The sequence below is a fragment of the Lepidochelys olivacea genome (genome assembly GCF_965140295.1).
Source record: "Lepidochelys olivacea isolate rLepOli2 genome assembly, chromosome: 7".
Taxonomy (NCBI): Eukaryota; Metazoa; Chordata; order Testudines; family Cheloniidae; genus Lepidochelys; species Lepidochelys olivacea.
Genome location: NC_140417.1, coordinates 17,617,429 through 17,641,602, shown reverse-complemented (window position 1 = coordinate 17,641,602; position 24,174 = coordinate 17,617,429). Strand labels below are relative to the sequence as shown.

The following is a 24,174-nucleotide window of genomic DNA, read 5'->3' as shown; positions in this document are numbered from 1 at the left end:
CCTTGAATATCCTTAAATTAGTATTCCTTTTACTGCTGTTTCTCATTCTTGGTACCACTTGTAGGTCATTCTTCACCAGGAAGGCAAAAGAAACCTCCTCTAATAGGCTTAATTTCTGTGCTTGTTTTTCAATGCATTGCTTTTACCTGAGCCTGACAAAAGGAGGGTTGTTTTTTTTACCCAGTATCTTTGTCTACATTGATTTATTCATACTGACAAGACACAAAAAATCATCAGTAAATTATATTATTTCTTAATTTAAATCATGCAGAATTCTAGCCTGGACCTAAAGGTAACCAATAGTTACACTGGATAAATATGGTGGTGGTGGTAGAAATATCAGGTGTCCCATGCAAGACATAAATCAGGCAAGTTCCAGCTGCGTCATGAGCAATGTTGAGTCATCTAGTCTACCCCCAGCTGAACAAAGGTCAGAAGGATCCTTCTGTATGGCTATATGGCCAATAGAATAGCTTCCAACTTAGTAAAATTGCATTGCCATTCAATAGTAAAAGCAGAACTACAAAGAAACACAGGGGAGGGGAAGGGAAGATGATCAGAGAATAAAATAAGTGAACCACAAAAGGTGCAGAACTTCCATTCAGGTAAGGTTAGATGCTTGCTTATCTGAAAAGCTTTGAACTGCAGATAAGGCAGAATATCTTGCATGATTCAGCTTTTTCGTTTGATTTCTAACTCTTCTTCTGAGGCAGAAAATAGCTCAGGAACAGACTTTGTTGTGGTCTTTTGATATTTCCACTCTGTTTTTCCTGAAACTAAAGTGAGAAGGAATTTGTATTTTTTAAAAAAATATATAAACAATTAAAGGTTGGGTTTGGTTCCTTTTGAGCAATAGGCAGTTTAAGCCAAGTCACTCATCCCTGATGATGAAGTAGAATATAAGAACATAAGAACAGCCATACTGGGTAAGACCAAAGGTCCATCTAGCCCAGTATCCTGTCTTCTGACAGTGGCCAATGCCAGGTGCCCCAGAGGGAATGAACAGACCAGGTAATCACCATGTGATCCATCCCCTGTCTGCCATTCCCATTTTCTGGCAAACAGAGATTAGGGACACCTTCCCTGTCCACCCTGGCTAATAGCTATTGATGGACTGAAGGCTGAAATACAAGGGATAAAGAAATCTTAGATTTATCTGTCTTCTCTTGAAGAGGAATTAATAAATCCAGCAATATGGTGAGATTTGTCATCAGCCAGGTTGTACTTTCAGAAATAAACCAACCAAGACATTTATTTTCCTTTGTAAATGAAGAAGGAGCTCTCTCTGCCTATCACTGTCCATCTGCCTTTAATGTGCCTGTCACCATAATATCCATATGATATACATATAATGAAAACAGGAAAATTTCTATCCAAAAGGAAAGTACTCTTCATCTCTCCCTCATTATGCTGGTATCTCCCTGGTGGTTATTTTATTATTAATTATTATTATTGTCATTTATTTATTTATTTATTATTTGTAGTCCAGTAGTTCCTAGGAACCTAGGCATGGACCATGACCCCACTGTGCCTGACTCTGTACAAACCCCAAACTAAAAGATGATCCCTACCCCAAAGAGCTTGCAATCTAAGCATGAAACAGATGGATACAAACAGACAGATGGGGGACTACAAAGAAACAATGAGACAATATTAGTTGTCATGATAGGCAGTAGTCCTCAGCACACTAGTTGCCAACCATTGTCAGGTTTGTTTTAGTCATCATGGAAAAGGAGAGTTTTAATATTTTACTTTTATTTTATTGACTGTTTCAGTCACAAATGTTACTGTTATCAAGGAAGCCTTGCACAAAGAAATTGATCTCTCATTGTCCACTGAGGGTGGCAATAGTTGGATTTTGTTCCACTAAGAAAACCCTGCCTTTGACCACTGAGAGTTTCACCCTGATCTTGGTTAGCCATGGTATTGTTGAGGAGTGCAAATTTTATGGCTGTGTGCAGAGAGAGGGGAAAACCACTGAGCTGCAATGCTTTAAAGATAGGAACCAGAGCGTTGAAACAGAGTTTGCACCTGTTCTCCAACACATTGAGCTGATATTTCCTGGGGCACAGCCATTCAAATCAATCTGAATATGGCAAGCTCAGCTGGTTCACACTATGGACTGCCATGTGACATGCCCATTACATTTCATAGCATGTTGGAATGTATTGCCCAAGCTGTGATATGCTTTATGCCCCATTAGGCCAACTGGGCTTGTCAAAATTTTCAATGACTGGTGATGAACACAGTTAAAGGCCTTGTGTTGACTGAACCAACAAACAGCCACCTTTCCTGGCTTACTGATGTTCAAAGGAATAGTCAATAATTCAACATATCTAGAGAATAGTGATGCCAGAGGTCTAGATTATATAGCCTGCTTCTACCTGAGGACTGTGCTGAAATACTGATGGATCAGATTTAAAAAGTGTTTATTTGGTTTTTTTTAGTTGGAATGATTTAATAGCAGTTTTACTGACAGGGACTTTTTTCAAGAGAACCATATGTTTCTGAAATTTCCATGCTCGATATAACCCTAGGGCTGATGCTTCATTTCCAAGTATACTAGCTTGTCACAAAAAGTTACCAACTCAACAAATCCACTGCAAAGTTGAATGTTACATTTAGAACAACACAGTGCTCCTTAGTGGTCACTTATTGCCTAATTTCCTTTGCTTGACGGTGTCACAGTTGATATGCAAATAATGTTGGCCACCAGAAGTACATAATCAGATGGCCAATTAATCATCAAATGTTGGCTTCTTGAAGTCCAGACAAGTCAAGCCATGAATTGCAGACTCAGAGCAGAGAACAATGTAATTATAATCAACATTTTATCAGTTCTGTTTGTCAACCGAAGTTCTGGACAGGGGTAGCTCCTGGGAACAGATGCATCCATCAGCTGCTTATTGTATACAGATGCCATCATCTTAAAGCAATGATAAAGAGGTCATTCCAATTATGGAAGTATCAGGCTGCTCAAATTTAATGTGAAGATACAGTGAACCATTCTATTGGTTACATTGTATATACAAATACATTTTTATTAATTATCACTGAACCACAGGGCTCTGCTTCAATGTATCTTAACTTTAGAAAATATCTTCTTTATTTAGTTTTCTAATATATGAATAGACTATACTTAAAAATAAACTGCACATTCACATGAACAAACACAGAAAGGCATGCAAACACATGCACGCCCTGAAACACTGTTTAGGGGCGGATCCTCAGCTGATGTAAATTGGTGTAATTTTGTTGTGGTCAAAGGTGCTATGCCAATTGACACTAGCTAAAGCTCTGGGCCCAAATTTCTATATTGTCTCCTCAATGCACAGATCCACAAAACACTTTCTGAAAAGAGTGAATTATAAGATAAAGAGAAGAGGATAATTTGATGGTGATAGTTACAATGAATTGACATAAGTCTGCTCAGCTAGTTAGTGCACAGGAGGCTAGTGTGTTGTACAGTCACACCCTGGCTTGCTGCACACTAACTAGCCATATAGACAAGCCTTCAGTGGCAAACAAGGATGGTGCAGGGTTACAGATAACAAGGCATTCCCAAGTAGAAGTGCCATGCCACTCGAGCTTTGAAAAGTCTTGGGAATGGGGCATAGCAGAAGCTCTAACAGGAAGATGGGAATAGATAGAAGTGAGAGGTATAGTGGATATGAAAATCAAAAAAGTATGGGGGAAACATAAGATAAAAAGTTTTTGGAACTGGGCTCAGGATGGAGAGTAAGCTAATGAGGGTGATAAAATGTACTCTCACTATCATATTAACAATGTCATTGTTAATATGCTGTTGGGGTGCATTTTAAAGGCTTTTCCAGTTCTTGAATGTTGTCTTCTTAAGTGGATTCAAATGAAAGTAAAAATTAAATGTGTTATCCCTTATCATATTAACAAACTCATTGAATATATGTTTCCTTCTTTATTGTTTCTTTTGGCTCTTTAGGTTCCTTTTGAGGTGGGTTTTTCTTATTTGTGTGTGTTTTTTCAATAATAATTCAGAGCTTATTTACAGTTTGTGGACAAAATATAGCCAGGCATAATAAAATTTACTGCAAAAACTAAATATATCTGGGGATTTGATATTATATTTTCAGACTAAAACTTGACTGCACCTATAAACATTTGGATCTCCTATAATCCGAAGACATTTTATAAAAAGATATTCAGAAAATGTCCCCTTTCTGATTCCTTCTGCCAAATGTCAGTACAATTTTCATTTCTGTAGTGACACACTCTTAAAACTGAAATCTTTGCAGATCCTTAACTACAGTGATATTACTGAGCATCTATAAAACAATACATTTCCATACATTGTATCAATATTAATGGTAAGTCCATGTCTCCACCATTCACAGTTTGGAGCATTTAATTATATTAGACAGTCTCAAAATGAGTGATTACTTGTGATATGTCAACACTTCTGACAACATTGCTCATGAAGTAGGTATTTTTTAGTTAATCAGCAGAATACTTAAATCCTAAAAGTCCACATGCAGAGAGTGAACATGACACAAGCAAAGGACATAAATTGTAACAACAGTAGAATTTAGCATGAGATTCATTAGACTGCAGTTTTCCACATATGTGCCACTTCAGTGGTTCACAGCTTGGATGAAAATAAATGAGGAGCTTCTGAAATGTATTAGGATGCTGTTTATATGATAAATAATTCCAAAAAAATGCTGCATATCTCTTTGAAAGTTTGTTTACATGGACTTTAGAATATAAGATAAGAAAATAATTTGTTTTCAGATTGATTTTATTCTGTTCTTTTATTTTTAACATTTCTTTACTGAAATGAGAATACAAAGTGTAACATATAAATTCCTGACAAAACAAACAGGACTTAGATTTTTGTAAGCATTAGGCCAGTCTCTGCTCTCCGTTATTCCAAAAGTAGCTCTGTTGAAATGAGTGGAACTACTCTGAAAAAGTCTGACCTAGAGAAAGAAAGTAACTATTTAATGCATTTATACCATTGTATCTGTTCATATTTAAAATAGTTTAAAATCTTATTTATCCCCCTGTAAATTAAAAATTTATTAGAAGAACATTATGAAATCTCTGGAGTCCATGTACTTATGGGACTCGGTTTCATTTCTATTTGATATATAACATGGCAGTAAAAAAAAAAAAAAGAGTATGAAGAAGATTCTCCTTGGAAGGGTGATTCCCCATCAGTGTTAATTAAAGGTAGAAGATAGTACAAGAAAACACACCAAAAGACAGTTCAGAATATAGCTGAAGATGATAACGCTCCACTGCCTTTCCCTGGAGAAGCATGCATGCAATATATCACCAAAAATAAACGCTTACAAAATCTTAACCCAAGATATAGGTCACCCCAACTAATCATAGTGGAAATCTTGATGAGTAGAGCTGGTTGAAAACATGTCCTAAACATTTTTTTAAAATCTGGGGTTTTTTTTGTTTTTTTTTTTAATTTAAAATGTCAACCATTTACCCAAAAAGTGGGGCAAAAAATTGCAGACGTATCACTGACAATTTTCCCATTTCTTCTTCCGATGTTCAAATTTCAAAATTTTGTCAAGATTTGAAATTTCAATCAGCTGTATTACTGGATCTCATCTTGGGTTAGTCATTTCAGTAATAGTCACTCTACTACTTACATTTTCCATGGGGAAAAATAGAATCCAATATTGTTTCTTAAAGAGACATCCAGAAGCTTATGCCATGGTGCCTTTCCCATTTTTTTATTAATTTATGTAATATGAGCCACACGGTCTGTGACAGTAGCTTACTGTCTAAGTGAAACAAATGATTTCTAGGCAACAGAGAAACAAATGAACAAATAACCTCCCCTTTTGGCTGTTATGACCTTCTATTATTCTCTTCTGGATTAAATGCACTGACTAAAATAACATATAGCTTCTCTATCTTGTAATTTAATACCACAGAAAAAGGTGAGTGACATTTCCCTGTTAATACTCAGCATTTGGAATAAAGTGTAGTCAGTCAAAAGATATGTTGTAACCTGGCAAACAGATCTGGGGGAGAACACTCCCAGCCTAATACATAACACAGAGTAATATCATAAAGGGATCATTAAAGCACCCAAGGGGTCTGTACCACTAGAATTAAAATAGATACTGCTCAGACTATATAATTATTATCGAGCTGAAGTAATCCCTCTGGAAATCAGTCTTTATTTTTTATATAACAGTAGCACCTCAAAGCCCTGACCAGCATCAGGAGCCCAGTGCACTATGTGTTGTACAGATGTACAGTCCCTGCCCCCTGAAGATCCTACAATCTGAATAGGCAAGACAGATAAGGGGTGGGAGAGAGGAAGTATTATTATCCCCGTTTTGCAGAGGGGCACATGAAATGAGGCATAGAGAGATTAAGGCCCCAATCCGGCGAATCACTTAACCATGTGCTTAACTTTACATATGTGAGAAGTCCAATTGACTTCAATGTGACTACTCGTGTGCTTAAAATTAAGTACAAGCTTACGTATTTTGACTTGCCCAAGGTCTCATGTAAATTCTCTACTGTAGCCAGGAATAGAAGCTAGATCTCCTGAGTCCCCATCCCTGTCTTAACAGCAAGATCACCCCTTCTCTCAGGATTGTGGTGCCGTTATGCTAGGTGTTGTATAGACACAGAACAGGACAGTCACTACCCTGAAGAGCTCACAATCTAACTTAAGAGAAGAAAGTCACAACAATGTGTATAGTACAGTAGGAAGAAGTGGGGGAGGGAGAAGGGAAACAGCACTAAGAGAATGTGTTATCATAGACCATCAATGTGCATACCTAGATGCATGATATTGTAACATGTAATTAAACTAGGTACTACCTTACCATGATTAATAATATAATAAAATCCTTATAACAGCTGCCCAGGTCTTGCTGCGATCATTAATTGCACGCAGGTACTCACACCATCAACCACTCTTTCCAGGGGATATAAATCAGACTTAGAAATTAAGTGCACAGCAGCTTTAAGTGGGGGAACCACAAAAGAGTCTATGGGGTTGCATTTAACAAAAAGTGGCAAATACATCAACACATACATAGTCAAAAATAATTATTCATGCAAAAGACTCAACTTGGTTTTGGAGTTGTTTCAGTCTTTGGGAGAAAAAGGTGTTTAAAATAATCCCAAGAACAACAGACATGAAAAAGTCATTAAAAACTAAGCCACGTTCAGATTTGACTGAGGATAGGTCAGCAATCATCAAATGGTAGGAAGTTAAAAGTAATAACAGATGTTGTACCCTTAGACTACCGTGAAAGGCAAATCAACCAGCCAAAATCATTGGGTAGTAATGTGCGAAGGAGAGGAATCAATCCCGCCCTTGCAGGCTGCAAATGGACTGCAGCATGAAGGCTGGAGTGGTCGCTGTAGGAGCCGTTGCAGCCCTTCATGGTAGGGGGAGTGTGGAAGGATCCATGTAGGAACGGATCAGCCCAAGAACTATTCAACACAGGCAGCCTCCACTTTGAGATTTCTATTTGTATGTGTCAGAACAACCCATAGAACGTACATGTGTGTGAGTGTGTGTGTGTGTGTGTGTGTGTATCAAGGTGCTATTAATCTTTTACAATTTGGGGTCAGATTCTGCTTGTGACAAATCAGAGCTGACAATTCTTTATTACAGAGAAATGGTCGGATGGAAGATGTGTCTTTTTGTTGTTTTTTTAAACTCTGAATGAGGATTATTAGATGCCATGGTCCATCTGTGCTGAATGACACCGCAAAGAGGTTAACTCACTAAAACGACTGTGCCATTTTATTATTGAAGGTTTGATTCCCATTTTCAACAGGAAGTCGATTCTGAGTATCTGTAAATTCCATTCCATTAGAGGCAACTTTCAATATGAGCTTCATTCTTCCACTCCCTTAAACATTCAGATATAATGATGCTACTGTATATGAATCAGTAGATCTCCAGTACACTGAAGGAAGGATATTAACTTTGAAGTAAACACTAATAATGGGATTCAGTGAATGGTGAGAAAATACTTAGGGAATTTATGGAACACATAATTAAAGTCTTCCCCTAATGATTTAAAATCTGTGAAATATATTCAGCACCTGTTAACATATAAATCCAAATGTTTTGCTGTTACATTGCACCTTTGGGCCTAAGAATAGCATTTATTTAAAAGGAAAGTCGCATAATGCGCTGGCAGCAAAGGTCACCCACACTGCAATATCCCTTTACTCAAGGACCAGGGTCAGTGTGGGCAAAACATGTTCAATAACCATTCTCTGGACGGTGAGACTGGAAGGCATACATTTTCAGAGCATCACATGCCAGATGTATGTTCAGATGTATTGTTTCATATTGGTTACTATTTAACCAGCTTCTCTGTTCATCTTTCATGCCTGAAATCTTGTATTTTCTAGGAGGGAAGAAAGAATGTTTTAAAGACCCTATGATTTCTCTCACAAAAGACTTGAATTTTTTTTCCTGACAATGTTTGAGCCCCCTACGTTTCTCGCCCAGAGAATGTGTTACTCTATTTAAAACATATGCTTACTATAACTACCAATCTAAAGTGCTTACTATTCAATATGGCATATAGGCTTGATCTAGCAAAGAGCTTTTCATATAAACTCAGATACATATCATTAAATATACACACAGGGAATAAATCCGACATTAGGATCTCAGCCGTGCTCTGTCATCTGCATCTGAAAAACGCTGCTACTGACAGTGCAGGACCAAGCTGAGGAAGGATCTTCCTGGGTTCTTCTGCTTGGGTAGGAGTCTAAAGAAAAAGCCACATTTGGAAATGCCAGATCCTGTCTGGTTTTGCATATAACTGAAAGTCCTGAAGAGGTAATAAAGGTTGGGGTTTTGAGATACCTGAAGGAAAATGATTAAAAATGCTTTGCCTAATAAAAGTTGTACCAGAGCATGTTCCTGGAAAGTCTCCATTATTGCCGATGCTTTGTTCCAAAAGGAGGGATTTTCAGATGTGCATGTCACTGCCATTTGTATCTTTCAACAGTCTGCCCTCAAGAACACACTAACTCCATTATCTGTATGCAGTCTTGACAGCTGAACGCATTTCAAGACTTCCATATCTTCATGAAGTGAGTTAATAGTTGTTTGACCCTTTACTTCCAGAACCTCGATTACAATGGGTTCAGGATCAAATGACAATCTCCCCCTCACTCCCTTCCCTGCCCTGCCCCACCTGCAAATAGTTTTATAAAGAAAAGTGTTGATTTTGGTTGTCTGTTATTTGTGGTTATATTATTAACACGGAGGCGTTTATGTTCAAAATTGTCTCATCTCAAGTTGACTGCTCATCTTTTCACTTTGGGCCCAACCTTCAGTCTTTACTTGTCTACCTTGGGTCAAAGCCTTGACTTTGGCCAAAGTGTGCACAGTATGTGGGGGTGGGGAAAGGTGATACAAAGGAGGTTTAAAGTCATCTTTGCTCATCCATAGTCCTCCTGCAGCTTTGTGAAGTGCCAGCCCCTGCTCTGAGTTTGAGGCACTCTAAATTACACTGACTGCAGCTATCCTTGGCGTGATCAGAAACTGCAGTCAAGGACAATGTCCCATTTCCCCCACTAAATGAAAGCAGGGAGCAGTGTGTGGCATATGAGACTCTTCACTGGCTCGACGCTACCTGATGATCAACTGTACATGGAGTGGACTTCCTGGGTTTGGTTAAGCCAGTTTATATTAGTGTACTTTGTTGTACAAATGCATTTGGCTCATCGGCTTCGATAAGAGTTTTGACCAAGTAAGTTATTGAGAAATGGTTGTGTCCAGGATTTGCAGAGGGTACTTCCGACTATGGTGTAAACAACATCGTAAAAGATATCGTCCTATAGGTTCATTGTTGTGTTAAAACATTTGAATTGCAAGGCCACTACTAGGTTATGTTTGGCCTGGAAAATCTTAGAAAATGTGCAGTCACTTTCCAATTGACAACATTTTGTTCCTTAAGACTTATTTGGATGGAAGTTCCTGTGCCCTGTGAACATATGAAACATTTGTGTTGACCAAAAACATTCTGTTCTAATAGAATGGTTATGATCATCCCATCCTGCTCTTTATTGAAGTGCTGACCTTTTGCTAACTCAATAGTTGTCAATATTTCCCAAGTTAGTTGTGTGCACCCTATGGCTACATTATTTCCTAGTAATTTGTTAATTCAGCTACTGGCTGTTTTCCTGATCGTCTCAAAATAGAATCACTTGATGCAATTTAACCTTAAAACCTTGCAGAAAAAAAAAAGTAAGTCACAAGTGAATCTTCCCTTTCAGAGATTTCATCATTGTTAACAACATTAAATTCAGAAGTATAAACTAAATTAAATAACATGCCATTAGCAACCTTAAAGGGACATACACAGATAACCAAAATGTGTGTTTTGGGCAGTGTTTGTTTGCTTGATTAAATACCACAATATTTTTTTTTAAAAATCTTTATTTCATTTATATCATGCAATGTTTCTCTCTGTTTCAATAATGCATTCACTGGAGAGGATGTGGAAGCTATGGAAATACCCTTTCCCCAATACTATGATAGAACTTCCGTAGTTTTATGCCTGGACCCATAATTAGGACTCTCACATGGTCACATTTCTGTTTCATACCGTACATCTATCTCTTAATTGAATCCATTTTCAGCAATAACAACATTGCTTGTAAAACACCATTACTTATCTACAGCCTTATGGATATTAACTAATAAATCCTTACAATGCCCTTGAGAGGAATGATGGTTTTATGGTAAAGGCATGACACTAGGAGTCAGGAGATCTGGGGTTTGTTTCCTGTTCTGCCACAGACTTCCTCTGTGACTCTGGGAAATTCAAGCCAGATCTCTGGGCTTCAGTGCCACATCTGTAAACTGCGGGAAATAATACTTCTTTTGCTTAGTAAGATTGTCAGGGCAGGGATTCAATCTTATTATGTGCGGTAGCTTACGTAGCCAGTATTGGTCAGGGCCTCTAGGTGTTACTGTAATATATAAAAAGAAAAATAATCCATGAGGCAGATAGCTAATTAGATAATGGACTATTGTCCCCATTTTATAGATAGGGAAACTGAGGCAATGAGATTGTGGTGACACCAATTAATCTGTTGCCAGAGCCAGAATTAGAAAGTAGGAATTTCTGGCTCCCTTTCCATGCTGAGTCTCCTAGCTGGGCAATGTTGTCTCTCTGTGTTTCAAAGCTTATCATTTTTAAAAAGACAATTTCAACCACCAAAAGAGAAAGTTATTTAAACAGCAGTTTTTCGGACCATCTTTGGATGACACATTGGAGAAATGAGAGTTTGCACTTGAGAATAGATACAGTACAAATGAGTATCTCGTAAATATGTGAAATTCTCAAAAATAAAGATGTCACTCTGGAAGAACACCTACTGAAAATGATTACTGTGACAGGAGAGTCATTTGAAAGCATTCCACACTTTTCAGCACACCTCATGTCTTTACAGATTTACTTGTTTGTTCATGCACACATTCAGAGTTAAGCTGTCAAAATTGTCAAACTGTGAAAGTCATGCAGTGGTAAGCCTTTTTAATGCTTGATGAAGCGTGCAATCAGAATTATACAACATGACTTGGGATATGTAAATAAATGCATAAAGAATGACTTTACTTTTAATTCACTTGTTCCTAATAATTTGTTTGTATGAAAGATAATAAAGTGTAATGATTGTTAAATTCATAAATGAAGCTAATCCCTAGTATGCCAAAAATATGGAAAGCTTTTGAGAGCTTCTGAATCTTAGGGTCAAATTGTAAATATGTGGCCATGCTTAAAATTGGAAGGATATCATTCATTAAGGGCTATATTGAGTCTTTAGGTTCAGCCCTGAGTTAGAGTGGTGGTAAGACCTGATTCAGCAAAACTTTAAGCTTCTGCTTAAAGTTAACCAGAACCCAGATCCACAAAGGTACTTAGGCACCTAAGTCTGGGGTTTAGAGGCCTAAACTGCAATCCACAGAACACCTGCAGGACTGTTTAGAGGCTGTTTAAACTCACTGAGTGCTTAAGTTTTCAGGGTAAAAGTTCCCTAGGTGCTTATGTTTCTGCTTCTGGGCATACACCCGCTTACTCCTTCTATGCATCCAGATACTTATCTCCTGCTTAAGCCCCAGAGCAATGCACAAACTGGGGAAAGATAGGTGTTCATCCACCCATGGGCCTGATCCAGTAGGCGCGCTCAGAGGCTGCCTACCAGATAAAATGCCATACAAAATCTGGCCAGAGGAGAAGATGGTGGTGTTTATTTTATAAATTTTAGCCCAGTGGTCAGAGCACTTGCTTGGGATGTGGGAGTCCTAGATTCAATTTGCCTCTCTGCCTGGGGAGGGGGGGAAAGAATTTGAACAGGGGTCTCATACTTCTGCAGGAGAGTGCTCTACTGAGCTATGGGATATTCTGATGTGGGGCTCCCTCTCCCATTGAAGGTGTTCCACTGTGGATGAGTAATGAAAGAGTGGGCAAGAGAGAGAGAGTAAGAATGTCTCTGTGGTCAGGGCGCCCTAGGTCTGGTCTCCCTGCGCCAATCACTGTTACATTATTTATCCACAGCAGAATAGCTTCAACAGGAGAGACTGAAGAAGCCCCACATTAGAATATCCCATAAGCACAGTGTTTCTAGCACCATCCTGAGATCCCTGTTCAAATCCGTTCTCTGCCCCCAGGCAGAGCAGGGAATTGAACTTGGATACCTCACATTGCAGGTAAGTGCTCTAATCCTCCGGCTAATGGTTATAAAATGGGCTCCTCCTCCTCCAACTGTTTCTACACAAACAGCTGGAGGAGGAGGAGGGGCCCATTTTATAACTATATTAAAATAATGAGGAGGAGCCTAACTCACGCCCACAAGAAGGACCTAAGCTACCTGACTCCAGGTTCCTGTTCATGGATCACTAAACAGAGATGGGTTTCAGACTGGTAGCCATGTTAGTCTGTATCAGCAAAAAGAACGAGAATTACTTGTGGCACCTTAGAGACTAACAAATTTATTAGGGTATAAGCTTTCATGGGCTAAAACCCACTTCATCAGATACATGCAGTGGAAAATACAGAAGGAAGATATATAGATATATATCTATATCTATATATATACAGAGAACATGAAAAAATGGGTGTTGCCATACCAACTCTAATGAGACTCATCAATTAAGGTGGGCTATTATCAGCAGGAGAAAAAAAACTTTTGTAGTGATAATCAGGATGGCCCATTTCAAACTGTTGACAAGAAGGTGAGAGTATCAGTAGGGGAAAAATTAGCATGGGGAAATAGTTTTTAGTTTGTGTAATGACTCATCCACTCCCAGTCTTTATTCAAGCCTAATGTAATGGTGTCCAGTTTTCAAATTAATTCCAGTACTGCAGTTTCTCATTGGAGTCTGTTTTTGAAGCTTTTTTGTTGAAGGATTGCATCTTCTAGGTCTGTAATTAAGTGTCCAGGGAGGTTATAGCATTCTCTGACTGGTTTTTGAATGTTATAATTCTTGACGTCTGATTTGTGTCCATTTATTCTTTTGCATAGAGACTGTCTAGTTTGGCCAATGTACATGGCAAAGGGGCATTGCTGGCACATGATGGCATATATTACATTGGTAGATGTGCAGGTGAACAAGCCCCTGATGATATGGCTGATGTGATTAGGTCCAATGATGGTGTCCCTTGAATAGATATGTGGACAGAGTTGGCAACAGGCTTTATTGCAAGGATAGGTTCCTGGGTTAGTGTTTTTGTTGTGTGGCGTGTGGTTGCTGGTGAGTATTTGCTTCAGGTTGGGGGGCTGTCTGTAAGCGAGGACTGGCCTGTCTCCCAAGATCTGCGAGAGTGAGGGATCGTCCTTCAGGATAGATTGTAGATCCTTGATGATGCGTTGGAGAGGTTTTAGTTGGGGGCTGAAGGTGATGGCTAGTGGTGTTCTGTTACTTTCTTTGTTGGGCCTGTCCTGTAGTATGTGACTTCTGGGTACTCTTCTGGCTCTGTCAATCTGTTTCTTCACTTCAGTAGGTGGGTATTGTAGTTTTAAGAATGCTTGATAGAGATCCTGTAGGTGTTTGTCTCTGTCTGAGGGATTGGAGGAAATGCGGTTGTATCTGGGAGTGGACGAGTCATTACACAAACTAAAAATTATTTCCCCATGCTAATTTTTCCCCTACTGTTACGCACACCTTCTTGTCAACTGTTTGAAATGGGCCATCCTGATTATCACTACAAAACTTTTTTTCCTCCTGCTGATAATAGCCCACCTTAATTGATGAGTCTCGTTAGAGTTGGTATGGCAACAGCCTTTTGGTCATGGTCTCTGTATATATATGTCTTCCTAATGTATTTTCTACTGCATGCATCCGATGAAGTGGGTTTTTATCCATGAAAGCTTATGCCCTAATAAATTTGTTAGTCTCTAAGGTGCCACAAGTACTCCTCCTTTTTTAAACAGAGATGGGCATCTCTCTGCAGCCTGGACTTAGGTGCTTATCTCCAGGAGAGGGACAAGGCTTAGTCTCCTCCTTTTGGCAGTACCTCCAATTGGCTAGCTTAGGCAGCTCCCACCTAATGTGTATCACATTCTATGGCACCTCTCTCCATTCATTAGACAAAGCAATGAAGTGCCTAACTCAGGCTTTGTGGTGTTCCTGTGATTTCCTAAGTGCTACAACGCTCAGCATTGCAAAACCTAAGTCCCTTTGTGGAACTGACCCAGGTACTTAAGTCCCACAATGGCATTTGAATTATAAAATTCCATAAAGTGACTAATGTGCTTAAGTGCATCCCTGAACAGGAATGGCTTTATACTTGTGCTTGTAGCTAAGCACAGACTTATGCTTTGCTAAATCAGAGCCTTAAATTGTATCTGAGTTGTGCTATCCAAGTTTTTATGTGTTCACACACTTTCTCTAGCTCTATAACAATACAAAATTTCTCTATCACGAGCAATCTGTGTACAATAGTAGAAATCTGAAGACTACAGACTACTACTTGGCCAATATTTTTCAGATTACCAATATATCAGCTGTGCAGAATGTTTTTCTGTTTAAGAAATAACTGGTCATGGTAGGGCTGTAATACTGGTGTCAGTTCTAGCATTGTGATCCCACTTGTTCTGCTCGTTATCCTTCTGTGCTGTGTTAACTTTGTTGGGGAGGCAATTACCAATAGTCTCTTCTCGTTATTAATTATTATAGTTATTCCCATAATTCACTATGTGCTTTCCAAATAGAAAAGAAGGTATGGTCCCTGCTCTTAGGAGCTCATAATCTCAAGACCGGCAGAGAATAGGGGGAATGGATATGATATATACACAGAGCATTGTAGATATTTTTCTGTGCAACAGCTTGTGTAGAATTTGAGAGGACTTAATTAGAAACTGATTTGTTCTTTCTAAAGTTTGTTGGTTCAGGGGTGGGACACTAGGGCCAACTGAGTGGTGGGGACTTAATTTTCTTTCCAACTTTAGTTATAAACATATCTTTCTGCAACAGATCTTTGGCATCGCATTCAAGGTGGGATAAAGGAATTTCTTCAAGGCATCTATCCATCTCCTTAGGGTCTTTGGAAAATTGCAAGGCACAAAATTGAGAAAGTTGAACCATAACTTAGGGTTTTACGGGTTTCTAAGGTTAGGAGGTGGATTGATGGATGATGTAAACTACACCATTTTCCAAAAAAGGGAAAAAAAAGTGTCCATTCAACCTTAACTATGCAGTGTTGGTGTAGCTGTGTTGGTCCCAGAATATTAGACATAAATGGTGGGTGAGGTAATATCTTTTATTGGACCAACTTCTGTTGATAAGAAAAACAAGCTTTTGTACTTACACATAGTTCTTCTTCAGGTCAGGTCAAATCTGATGAAGAGCTCTGCATAAGCTCCAAAGCTTGTCTTTTTAGCAACAGAAGTTGGTCCAATGAAAGATATTACTTCGTCCACTTTGTCAACCTTAATTACTCATTTAGCCAATGTTTTTTGGCTCAACTACTTAGCACCTGTGGTGGAGATTTAAGTCATTCAGTTCCATGGACTTTACTCAATGTAAGCTGCTGCAATTTGGCTGAATGTTTTACCTCATCTCTACCAACTCTAGTAAAACATTAAGGCCTCTAATAGCCGTTACATGGATGCATCTGGTATGCTGAATGGGTTTTTGAATAAGGACTCCACTTATAAAGTGGGTACGGGTGATTTATTGACAGCGGCGTCTCAGAGGCAGACATCAGGAAACAAAGAAAATGCTGGATGTGAGTTAAGTAGCCCAAAAATTAAGTAAGAAGATCCCTAATATAGAGGAAATGATGCTTATATAATAATTATGTTGATAGTTAAAGACAAGTAATACTATGGGCATGTAAAGATTCACATTGTGAGGAGATTTAGAGCAAACATATTCATTCGATCCTCCCCAATGGACGTTTTGGTTTGGGACTCTCTGGCAAGGTTTAAACCAGCATAAGCAATTGGAGTCAATAGAAGTTGATACTGTGTATCTGGAGGCAGAATTTGGCCTTCATAGGTGTAAGTTTAGTGACAGCAACCTGGAGGCATTGTTGAGAGAGAATATCTGGGGGAATGTGAATTAATATAACTAATCAGTGCGGTTTAATAAAGGGTAAATCTTGTCTGACACAATCTGGACTTGTTTTGGCGGGGAAGGGGATAAAATGAGAGAGCTGTCTGAGCGAGGGTTTTTCATTTCATTTAGAACTAGCTCCTACAAAGCTTATCCTTGCACTGTGTATTAAGCAGAAAAGAAAGAGAAATATGTATTGTAGTTCTTTGTTTTCCTCTAGAAAGTTATGTCCAGACAGAGATTCATTTCATTCCAACATATTAAGCTGTATTGAGTGCAAAGTCGCATGCTACACCAACAGGAAAGGAGCAGTCTTGCATTTTTTAAAAATGCTTCTTCACAATTCAGTCTAGACAGGTGGGGTCTGATTTTCATTTTCATCCCAATGCAAAAATAAATCAATACATAAACAAAGAGTAGTTTGCTGTTAGGGTATTTTTTAAATGTTCCCTCTAACATAAAACCATGCAGTTATTAGAGATAAGCCTTCACAGAAAGCCTGAATATGAATGACCCTAAATTTCAGGGGGTATTAAAACTCAGTTCAGTATCCACTTCCCACAAATGATCCCTTCTCTTCATAACAGACTGTACCCAACACCCTAAATTTGGGGTGTTATAAATCTGGACTTGGGTACAAATATTGGATCAGATATTGCTCCCTCACCCCAATTCACTCCCTTGTTGGCAATTTGGAAGGAAAAATCAATTGGACAGTTGGATGTAACATGGTGTGTACCTCACACAGGCTCTGAAAGGGTTAATGTGGATCTGAGCAGACAGTTAGGCTACCTGGCAGTAGCTGAAGGGTGGGCCATTCTTAATTACAGATGGGTCCCGGCTGGGAGAGGAGCTGGATGATTAGTTTAAAGAGGGGGAATTTGGAGGAAAAGTGGCCTGCGGGGGGGAGGAGAGGAGGAATTCACTCTATAGTCATTCTCAGGGACTAGATAGTAGAGGAGAGGTCAAGGTGGAAGCCTGGGGGAGAGTTGGCCTTGGGGTCCTCTCCTAAGTAGCAAAGTCTGGCAAGAGGCCAGGAGAGAGTTGGGGCTGCCACAGGGAGTGGTGGTGAGCCTGGATAATAGGCCATGATCAGGACTTCCCACGACAGAGCACTAGGAGGTGTTCAATTGAAGAATGGGAGGATAGAAGGGGGTTTACATTTGTACTTTTAGTTTGGAATTTTGTTGGAGTGGGCATTTGCAGGTGTGAACCCAGTGAATCCTGGCCTGAGAGAAGGATGAACCTAGAGGGTCTGTAGGGTGAAAGCCTGGTAAAAGGCTACAGTAGGAAGAAGCCCCGGGAGGTAGCAGGGGAATAGATAGACCTTGCCTGCTCATTACAGGGCCTTGGTCTCTGATCCTAGGCTAGCCCCTGTGGATTGAGAAGTAGGATATGTTACAAAAAAGACATAAAACTACCTTTGCCCCCACCTCAGCTCCTCCAAGTGCTTCTCTGCTGCTCTTAAGGGTTGCATCCATCTATTTACAAACTGTTTAAAATGACATAATAAAGCCATGTATGCAGTGTCTTGTAGCTGAGCTCTGTGTGGCTTGAAAGCTTGTCTCTACCCCTAACAGAAGTTGGTCCAATAAAAGATATTACCTCACCCACCTTGTCTCTCTATTAAAGCCAAACCGTAGAATAATAACTCTAAATCATTTCCTTGTTTGGCATTCTACAAACGGGCATTAATCACTTTCCGTTACACAGTTACCAACCAGGGGCAGTAGCAGTGTTTGCATTTTAACAATATTCATTCCTATAAATACTAACTGCTAGTCTCATCTAATCTCATTCTCCACTACAAGCTAAATTGGATGGGTTTCCCTCTTAAATTACAGTAACAGAGCAATACGGACTAACATGGCGGCTACTCTGAAACCAGTAACAGAGCAGAGTCAACTGGCATTCTCCTAGCACAGCTCAGATCCTTCTCTTTGTGTCTGTGGGACTCAGTCTGGTTCTTTTCCTCTCTTGGAAACTAGGTTTTATTATATCATTTAAATCACTTTGCAAATAGATGGGTGAAACCCTCAGGAGCAGCAGAGAAAGAAGGTGAGGTGTCTTTGTTATGTCTAAACTATGCTCTTTTATCCTCACACTCCTCTAGGTTTTTAGGTCATAGTACCATGCAGCATTCTGTAGGTATGTCAGCATAGAACACTATTTGCACTGATGGTGCCATATTGATGAGATAGGAATATTCATAACAAAGATAATTATTGGGGTTGATGCACAAAATCTGAGTTAGATTGGTATGCTGCTGTGTTCCACCCCAAAGGAGGCTGCATGTCAGTGGCTGGCACAGTGCTCCCAATATGCAGTCTATAAAATGGTGTGAGAGCCTTTTAGAGGAATGACTGTAGGTATGTAACTATTGACTATATTATTAACTTTTAATATTATTAAATGACCCATTTCCTTTCCTGCTTAAGAGGCTTGTGTCATGCCACCCACAAGAACAGAACAATGGCAATGCTGGCTATCCAGCTATCATACTACTTTTGATAGTACTTCCTGTTTGTCGCTTTGTCCCCCATCACTGAATGAACTCTTAAAAAAAAAACAATCCTAGAAACAATGTTAAGTATTTGAATACCTTCTCACCTTAAGTTATATAAGCCATTACTTCTTTAATCAGCCTTTTGTGTTACTCGGGTGACTGCTTACACATTCTAGCGAAGTAGAAGCAAAGAGAATCAATTTCATACAACTAAGGAAGTATAAAGCTGAACAGATGCTTTATTCCAGAAGGTGGGAAGACAGATATATTTTTCTGTAGAATTCCATTAGAAAATGTATCATGCATTTTTAATAGACTCTAGCTGAATTGCTAGAGGAGGTTATTCAGAAAACTAAATAAAGCCCAAACTGTGGCAAGAATGCACCGATAATATGTGAAATATCCTGCATACATTTATCTGTCACTGTACTGAAATTCCTTCCCTGCTTTTCCATTAGATATACCTTGACTCTCCTGAAATGAATAATTAAGGAATTACTAACTTCATTGCTCTTCTGTGTGGGAAATCAGTGACAACTCTGAAAACAAATTGAATTCATCCTTCAAAGTCTGCTCCCACTTCTGTTGACTCAATGGCAAAAGTCTTGCTGGTTTCAAAAGGAACAGCATAAGCCCCCCCCCCCCCCCAAACTGCACAGGGAGATAGGGACATTTGGGAGTTTTTCATAGGCAAAAATAAGCTAGGGGCCTTGCTCCCAAACATGAACTTGAACAGATGTGCTCATTTAAAAAAAATCTCCTGTATTAGAAGACATCTATGTTTTTCTCCCTCTGAAGCTTTGGGGTGTGACAATCACAACCTTTTCTCATCATGACAATTTGTTTCCAGTTCACAATTGTTTCCTTTTTTTTTTCCTTAGCCACCCTCAGGTCATGTGACAAAATGGGCCACACTGACAACTCCAAAGCCTGGCATTCGCAATGTGTATAAACTGGGACACTGCAAGCAGCTTCCTACCGCACCACCCTGCCAATGTATCTCAGGCCTTGTCTTTCCTACTGAAAAAAGCATGTGAGGTAAATAGCTCTATTGGCCCTCCGTGGTTTGAACTCAGCAAGTTTACCTTGTGGTCAAACTCAAGTGCCCATTCTTCACCTCAACACAGCATAGAGGTTAACCCAGGGGAAAAAAATACATATTCTTTAGCAGTGAAGACTTCAGCCCTGATACGGAGGGTAAAGTGACGAGGATACCATTGGCACAGAGCCGGTGCTAGGCATAAGCAGACTAAGCAAACTACGGCCTGCGGGCCACATCCGGCCCATGGGACCGTCCTGCCCGGCCCCTGAGCTCCTGGCCCAGGAGGTTCACCCCGACCCCTCCCCCACTGCTCCCCCTCCCACGCAGCCACGCGGCTGCATGGGCGGTGGTGGCGCACATGCGCGGGGTGGTGGGGAGGTTGGGTAGGCAGTCCCGGGGGCCGGTTAGACGTGGGGGGTCCCGGGGGGCACTCAGGGGACAGGGAGCAGGAGGCAGTTGGATTGCAGGTCCTGGGGGGCGGTCAGGGAGCGGGGAACAGGGGGGATTGGATAGGGCGTGGGAGTCCCGGGTGGCCTGTCAGGGGGCAGGGGTATAGATAGGTCGGGGCAGTCAGGGGACAGGGAGCAAGGGGATTGGATAGGGGGTAAGATCCCAGGGCATGGTTTGGGGCAGGGGTTTCCAGGAGGGGGCAGTCAGGGGACAAGGAGCAGGGGGGGTTGGACGGGTGGGGGGTTTTGAGGGGGGCAGTCAGGGGGCAGGAAGTGGAAGGGGGCAGATAGGGGGCAGGGGCCAGGCTGTTTGGGGAGGCACAGCTTTCCCTACCCAGCCCTCCATACAGTTTCGCACGCCGATGTGGCCCTCGGGCCAAAAAGTTTGCCCACCCCTGGCTTAGGCCACCAAGCAGCTCCAGGGGACTTCTATTAATTAGTATGTGTTGAGTGTGTGTGTGTGTGGGGAGGTGTAAAATATTCCTGCTTAGGGCCCCCAGTGGGCTAGCATTGGCATGCATTTTCCCCACTCTCTGATACAAACAGAGGCAGATCTCTCTCTCCTCTTTGTTTGGTGTTGTAAGAGCTCTTCCTCATTCAATCTACTCAAACCACCATGTGCACGTCAACATCTATGAAATCCTCCCCTCACCAGCTCCCTGCTGGGAGACTTCACTGATCAGAAGCACTGCCAGGGATTCACTCTTGTCAGTGGGAATTTTGCCATTGACCTCAATGCGGCTAGGATTTCACCCATGGAAGTCAGGTAGAGGTGTATGTGAACAACTACTGTAGTATTTCTAGACCAACGGGCAGATGACTCTACCCTCATTCTTTCTCCTGGAAAAAGCATCAGCAGTTAAGTGCTAAATATTAGCTATTACAAGCAGAGCATCTATAACTAACTTCTTACAGAGGACATGCAGGGGAGATGCTATATGCCGTGGTTTGCTGCTCCAGGCCAATGGGGCCTGCTGGAAGCGGCGCAAGCCAAGGGACGTACTAGCCGCCGCTTCCACCAGTCCCCATTGGCCTGGAGCAGTGAACTGCGGCCAGTGGGAGCCACGATCGGCTGAACCTGTGGACACAGCAGGTAAAGAAACCGGCCCGGCCCGGCAGGGGCTTTCCCTGCACAAGCAGCAGAACAAGTTTGGGAACCACGGCTGTAAAAAAATACAGCCATGAACTCCATTCCTTAGCCAGGCTCCTTGCTCTAACTCCACATAATCCAAAGTGTTTATTGTTTATCAATAAAATTTACAGCAGTGTTGTACTGTTTAAAATATATTTCCTTCCCCCATGTGCAACATTGTACAATTGCCAATTTAAGTGTGTTTGTCTTTGCCCTCCTCTAAAGCACCAGCTATTGGACCCAGGTCAGAGGCAGGGTGCTGGATTATATAGGTTGATGACCTAATCCAGCATGACAAATCCTCTGTTCTTTTGTGTAGTGACATTTTAAAATGTGCATTTTTTTTTAATATGCACCCTCCTAAAAATCAAGTGACCTACAGAATATTTAGAAAACAGCTGACATTCCCTGGACCAGTGCCAAATATTAAAACTTTGCTGATCTGTTTTTAGCGGGGTTCAGGTCAAATAAAAATAAACCCAAACCTTTGCTTATACTTGTCCCAAACAGGGATTAAATATTGTTTAGCAGGTCCAAAAAATCATCTTGTGCTTACGTGCCCTTGAATTTCAGCTAGGACTGACAGTGGAGTAATGGAAGAGTTAAACTGATACTCTTGTTGACAGCCTTGTACAAGCCAAGTCCCGTGCTGAATGATCATGGAGAGTGAACTTTCCTAGAGGTAGGACTCTCCACGACAGGGATGGGTGAGATTGGTGGATGTGATGAGATTAGAGACAGTGCAAGAAGGCTGGTGCTGCGGCTTCAAGGGCTGTATGTGGTCTGTGGATGAACAGTCAACTCCACTCTCCAGGACTGTCAATCCACCAACACCTTTCACCAACTCTAAATGTACTTACATTTTAAAAAAATGGGGGGAAAAACATCAAGTTGTTAAAAATGTCACTTTGCATTATTAATCTACCACTCACAATAAAAATATCCAAGATCAGGAGTCTGAGGCTGCTTTTCCATAACAGTATCTTGGCTTCACGTCCCAACTTTCAAACCTCTTTCCTGTTCACCCAATTGACTAAGCTGGGTAGCACTTAGATCAGCCAAATTGCTCCTATTATGCTCATTAAAAAAACCTACTGAATTAATCAAATAAAACATTTATTTTAAAACATCTCAGGGCAGCTTAAAATAGCTATTACATGCATAGCATCTATTCTTAAGCTGTTATTTTACACTGCTCATCCATTCATAGGTTCAAACCTCAGGTTGTGTGAATGTCCCACCTCAAACGATGGAAGTGTATTTCAAATGAGTCACCCAAGGGTTAGATGATGATGATCAAGAAATCCTAGATCCAACAGAGGAATCAAATAGTGCAGTAAAATCTTCCTCTTAATGGGTTCTACCAGTTGCATAAGTAAATCCATCTTTAATGAAAATCAAATTGATTAATACATAAATATTTTTACTTGTTTCTATTTTTAAAGTGATTCTTCGTCATCATGAGAAATCCAGTTGCAACCTCCTTAATTAAACACCATCTGGATTGATCTCTGGCTGGATATTTAGCTTATGTTCACCACTCGCTATCTTATCATGCCACCAAAACTTTTGGTGACCACATGACAGTCCTGGGTAAACCCGCTTCATAATTTGCTGGTCTTTCATCATAATATATACAATCCAAGAAAGCCACTGAAACTGAACCACTGTTAATGGAGGTGGTTGCTGGGTTAGGATCCCAGTATCTTCATTTCTGATCTTTTCCTGATACTTCAATGTGGAACAACTGATGAAGACGATGAGTAGAAAATGTCAATTTGCTGCTCTTCAGCCTTCCTCAGCACCCGTTTCACTACTGTATGTGGAGTTGAATGTTGACAGATAGATAGAGCTTCAGCTTTATAGAAAGTTTGATGTCACAACATCTCCAGAGTGATTCCTGTAGGGCCTGAAATGTGGCAGCTGCTGGTATAGGATTGTCTGAATCTTTTGACTATCCTGCAGCACTGGACATAAAGCTGAAGATACTTTTGAAAATGATTGCTAACTAGTGTGAGTTAGCACTAGGCTAGAGGGCAGCAGGAGAGTGTTAGAAGGGAGCCTTCTTCCCTGTAGAGGGAAGAAAATTTGCTATAGATTAATTAAAGCACCTCAAGCCAATTAGAGCACCTGAAGCCAGTCACCGGATAAAAAACCCCTGCTTCAATCAGACAAGAGGAGGAGTTGAAGCAGAGTGGATTGGTGTTGGAGGAGAGAGCAGTTTGGAGGGAAGCAGAGGAGAGTTTGGAGAAGTGCTGCGGTGGGCTAAGAAGAGCAAGACCCTAGGTAAAGGGATGCCTGGTTTGTGCAGAGGGAGGGCAGGAAGCCCCACAAGCTGAAGGGCAGGAGAGGAAAATAGACCAGGGGAAGGAACCGCTAGTTCAAGTGATTTACTGCTATCCCTAGGGCCCCTGGGCTGGGACCCGGAATAGAGGGCGGGCCTGGGTCCCTCCCTCTCCACTCCCCTCCTCTAGGACACTAGTG

The 24,174-nt window shown here is 40.7% G+C and overlaps 1 long non-coding RNA gene across 1 annotated transcript; it reads left to right on the top strand.

The window, feature by feature from the left end:
• The first annotated feature begins 524 nt into the window (after window positions 1-524).
• On the top strand, window positions 525-22,556 carry LOC311523455. Its single transcript, XR_014712340.1, has 3 exons — window positions 525-605; window positions 19,949-20,105; window positions 22,264-22,556. It is a non-coding gene; the product is annotated as an uncharacterized lncRNA (long non-coding RNA).
• Window positions 22,557-24,174: the final 1,618 nt, after the last annotated feature.